This window comes from Papio anubis, chromosome 9 (assembly GCF_008728515.1).
Source record: "Papio anubis isolate 15944 chromosome 9, Panubis1.0, whole genome shotgun sequence".
NCBI classification, from domain to species: Eukaryota; Metazoa; Chordata; class Mammalia; order Primates; family Cercopithecidae; genus Papio; species Papio anubis.
In genome coordinates, this window is record NC_044984.1 from 125,922,064 (window position 1) to 125,927,228 (window position 5,165).

Here is a 5,165-nt window from a genome sequence, read left to right on the forward strand (position 1 = left end):
CGGAACCGTGGCCAGCACTTTCCAGGCTTTCGAAGGCATGGGTGCTCACAACATGCCGGTGGTGTCATACCGTCTCACCCTATGCACTCCAATGTGTCTTTGGGGTGAGGGCCTGCTGAGTCCCCTACTCTGGGCACCCGAGATGCAAAAGAGCAGCCCTCCTGCCCTGCCCTGGGAGGCTGCTGGTCTCCACCAAGATGCAGAGGGAGGTGGGCGAGGCCACAGCCCAGAGAGGGAGGGCAAGGTGGTGGGGGGTGCTGGTAGAGGGGTAGGACTGAGGGTGGTAGTGGTGGTAGTGAACCCCGGGTGAGGTGGGGCATGGACTATTCTGCACATCAACGGGGGAGCCACAGAAGGTTATAGAGGAAGGTCATCCTGTCCCAGGTCCCCCAGGGAGCTGAGGCCTCAGCCACGTCCACCCTCACAGCTGGGCCCTCCGGCCCCTCCCGCCCTGGGAAGTGTGGCCTCTGTTTTTGATGAGGTCACAGCTGCAGGGAGGGCCGGGGGGCCGGATGCCTCAGGTTGCAAACGGCTTCACTCAATGCCTCCGGCTGCAGGGCAGAGGCCAGAGCTAGAAATAGACCCACAGCGACCCCCACCCCAGCCACACAGTGCGGGCCTCCTGACCACAGGTCCTGGGCCATCTCTTCCTGCTCATGTGGGAGGAAACCCTGAGTTCGGGTGAGGCTGTTCCCCAAACAAGGCCGTCTTGTGTAGCTCTCTGAGGGCCTTTTATAATCTTCTTCCCTCCCCCAGGACAGCCCAGCTGCAGCCCCTCCTCACCAGCGACCCCGGGCCCTTCGCCTCGGGGCCAGTCAAGCAGGGAGCAGACAGCAGTGTGTGAGGAGGAGAAAACAGCCGGACTACAGGGACGCCAGCCGCCTGCCAGCCCCTCCCCTGCAGCCTCTCCTCCCAGACACGGATGTCCCTGAGCTGCCCAGTGCAGGGAGCAGGGCCAGGTGAGGTGCAGGGGAGCCCAGGAGCTGTGGCAGGAGCAGAATGGAGGAAGCCCTGGGGGAAAGACCTGGCTCCCATCGTCCCTGTGTCCCCTCCCCTCCACATGCCTGCCCTGCCTCCTGCAATGGTGGGATGGCCTGGAAGTGCAGAACGAGGCTGGCCCTGCCTTCTCTGGGGAGCTCAGCTACTGAAGGTGCCTGAGTCTGGGTTCATCATTGCAAAGATAGAACCTGTTCTGCTGTCTTCAGGGAAGGGAAAAGGGCCTGGGGGGAAGGGGCAGTCCCCCTCACACCGTTGGTGGCAGTGTGCATAGGAGCAGTCTGTTTGGAGGACATTTTGTGTAATATTTATTCAAATCAGGAGTGCCCAGCCTAACCTAGGGGCCAGCCCTTTACTATCCTCACATGCTCACATTGGCAGGCAATACCTGGACCCTCTAACCGATCAACTGGTTCCATTGATTCACTGACTGGCCTAACGCAACGGCATGAGCAGGGCTGGGGCCACAGGGGAGGAGCAAATTTAGACAACAGTACAATTTTCCATATCCCCAGAAATTCCTTAGGACATTCTATTGTGCCTGTCCAGGCTCTAATGCTGGCCTCAGCAGCCCCCATTTCCTCCTCACATGAGGTCCTGGGCTGTTCCACTGAGCCCTCCACTTTCTGAAATGAATGGGGACACTTTCTATAGTTATTCGAATTGTGGGAAATTCGACAGTTATTCGAATTGTGGAAAAGCAGGCTCCAGAACGTCTTGGAGAGGTGACTTAGCAATCTGCAGGTGTCCACGGTGAGTCCTCCCGGGTAGGAGGGGAGGGGAGTCTCCTTGGAAGGCGAATGACGCAGCTGCCCACATGTTCTCCTGCAGGCGAACCAGACACCGTCATGACCCAGAAGGGCTGCACTTCTCCGGGGTTTGCAGAATGTGGCAGAGGTGGAAAAACTCAAAAGTCCTTAAACACAGGTAAGCAGACAGCACAGCGGTGGTGTTTCCCGCACCTTGAGTCTGTGTTTGCATGTGGGTGCACACGTGTCTATGTGTACATTTGTTTGTATCTGCTTCCTCCGTGTGTGCATGCATGTCTCTGTGCATGTATGTAGCTGTGTGTACATGTACTTGTGTCTCTGTGCACATATGTGTGCAAGTGTGTGTCTGTGTGAATGTTTGTATATCTGTGCATGTGTGTGTTTGTGGTATACATGCATGCGTATACATGCATGTGTGCATGTGTGCTTGTGTGTGTCTCTGTGTGTGCATGTATGTGTGTGTATGTGTGTGTCTGTGTAAATGTGTTTGTGTATCTGTGCATGTGCGTGTTTGTGGTATACATGCATGCGTATATATGCATGTGTGCATGTGTGCTTGTGTGTGTGTCTCTGTGTGTGCATGCATGTGTGTGCATGTGTCTGTGTGAATGTGTTTGTGTATCTGTGCATGTGCGTGTTTGTGGCATACATGCATGCGTATATATGCATGTGTGCATGTGTGCTTGTGTGTCTCTGTGTGTGCATGCATGTGTGTGCATGTGCAGATCCATGTTTCTGTGTCTGTGTCATGCACACGTCTGTACATATGCACATGCGCATGGGTGCATTCATATGCACACGTGTCTTGTATACATGCATGTGTGCCTGTGTGTGCGTGCCTGTTGAGTCAGTTCTGTGAGTCCCCCTGAGGGCCAGGAGGCCGTGGGCAGGGCTGGTCCTGGAGAGCACTTTTTTTTTTTTCCACGCACTTTGGCTTTCCCCCACCAAGCGCACCCCCGCACTTGGCTGGCTGCTTTCACCCCAGCCCTACTCCTCCTGTGCCCAAGAACCTCCTCCTCGTCTCCTCCTCAGCCACACAGCTGGTGCAGCACAGCAGACCTGTGCTGAAATGCATCAGGGAGAAAAAAGGAGGTGAAGTCAAACATCCCATCTGCTCCTGTCCTCGTCCTCAGGTTCACTGCCAAGTTCTGACACTGCCAACTCCCCCACACTAACCGGCCTCCCCAAATGCAAATCTCATTCCCTGCTTGCCAGCGCCCAGAGACTCTTTCTGAAGATGTTTATCTTTTCTCATTCACTCTTCAAAATCCTCAGCGTCGAGAAAACGCCTTAGAATTCCCTGAATAAAGAAACAATGGGCAGCATCCTCGTTTAGATCCGGTCGGGATTGCTGAATGGAACGCAGAGAGGAGAGGAGAGTGGAAAATAGCCCCTGGGTTTAAGGAAATGTTAAGCAGTTTTTCAAGAGCGCAGAGCCCTGCAGGAGGCAGGAAAGGATATTATTTTGCAGTTTTGCATGTGCTTTTCTCTGCGAGTAGCACTTTTCTACCAGAGGCTGACATTGGAGGGACCACCTGACATCAGATTAGACATTTACAAAAGGGCGCTGCAGGCAAATGCTTCATAAACGACCTTCACCAAAGATGCATGAGAGACCCCCAGGCTCAGGGACGCTCTGGTTAAATGGAGGATGTTATGCCTGCTCTATTTACAGTGGGGCCTGCTTGGGGCTCCTTGGAGGTTGCTTCAAACCTGTGCAGGTAGACGTATTCCTGCAACAATACCTCACCTCTATTTTTTTTTTTTTTTTAGCAACAGATACTTACTTTCATTCACGTTTTCATCTTTCTATTGTGGACAATTTTAAACATGTAGAAATGGAGGGAGAAGGGATGGAGAACACCCACTCACCATCAGCCGGATGCCGCAATTACCAATAACTTCCTGCACTTGCTTCTTCTCTAGATTCTTTGGAATTAATTCAAAGTACATTGCAATCACGATGGCTTTTACTTCTAAATTCTACACTCTGCACCTCTAAAATATACAAGCATGTCCCAGGACCATCCTCAACTACTTAGGGTCCCTCAGAAAAGGGTAAGGTCAGCCAGGCTGGACACCACGCTGTGGGTGGCCTTAGGTCTTGCAGGCAACTGTGGCTGCCAGCGTCGCAGCGGCAAGGTGAGCCTGAGCAGGAGCACACAGTCCCTGCCTGTCTGTTTCTTCCTGCCCCTTGGGGTGTGGGCACCTTGCCAGCTGGGAAGCTGCAGTCTAACAGTGATCATCGTGCTCTTTGCTGCCATCATTTCTAACATCACCAGAGAATTTATGAAGTGCCAGGAATCCCTCTTATGGCTTCTCCTATATTCAACTACTGAATCCACACAAATCTGTTTTACAGATGGGCTTATGGAAGTTACAGCGATGCAAATACAGACCGTTTGGCTTCCAAGTTCGCAGCCACCATCATCTGCCCAACTGCAGAAGCACTAGGGTGAAGCGGGCCATGCTGGGCTGGTGGGGCAGGTGGCAGTGGCCACCATGCAGGTCCCTGTGGGACTCCCCAGGGGACTTCCTGCTGCATGATTCCCACCTCATGTGTGGACCTTGGTACCAAACTTGTGCTTTGGATTTGATTCCACAAGTGAATTATTCCAGGATTCGTGTTCTGTATGTGTTCTCAGTGTAGGTTCACGAAAAACAGACCGAGAAACATTATATCAAACTGATGGCTCTGCCTAAGGCTGTAGCAGGATTGATAAGGAATCAGAGACCGACCGATGGGGTTGAGGAGGATATTTATTATTTAGGTGCACTGGCCTAGTCAGATTAACACCCAAAGGACTGAGCCCTGAACGAAGAGTTAAGTTACATTTTAACCATTTCATGGGGCGGGGTGTGGAGGTGGGGGTGGCGGGATCTGTGCAGGGGGAAGCATATTACAGACGCAAGAAACAAAGACAGTTATTTAATTGAAACATGCATTACATCATTTCTTACTTTTCAAGGAAAAACGTGTTTTGTGACTTGAGTTTATCTGCCTAGGGACCTTGCAGCTGCACAGCTAGAGAAACAGGGTCTTCACAATGCCTGGGAAGGGAGGAGAGATAAGGCTCACTAGCCACAGAAAAACTGGCAGTTAATTTTTTTTTTTTTTTTTTTTTTTTTTTTTTGGGGGGACGGATTCTCGCTCTGTCACCCAGGCTGGAGTGCAGTGGCGCGATCTCAGCTCACTGCAAGCTCCACCTCCCAGGTTCATGCCATTCTCCTGCCTCAACCTCCTGAGTAGCTGGGACTACAGGTGCCCGCCACTGCACACGGCTAATTTTTTGTATTTTTTGTAGAGACGGAGTTTCACCGTGTTAGCCAGGATGGCCTCGATCTCCTGACCTCGTGATCCGCCCGCCTCAGCCTCCCAAAGTGCTGGGATTACAGGCG

At 52.5% G+C, this 5,165-nt stretch overlaps 1 long non-coding RNA gene across 2 annotated transcripts; it reads left to right on the top strand.

The window, feature by feature from the left end:
• The first annotated feature begins 312 nt into the window (after nt 1–312).
• On the top strand, nt 313–4,839 carry LOC103876186. 2 transcript variants are annotated; one of them, XR_004176258.1, is made up of 4 exons: nt 313–681; nt 757–959; nt 1,546–1,923; nt 4,129–4,839. It is a non-coding gene; the product is annotated as an uncharacterized LOC103876186 (long non-coding RNA). The 2 variants fall into 2 exon arrangements; XR_635303.4 differs by having other exon boundaries at nt 466–681; nt 1,828–1,923.
• Nucleotides 4,840–5,165: the final 326 nt, after the last annotated feature.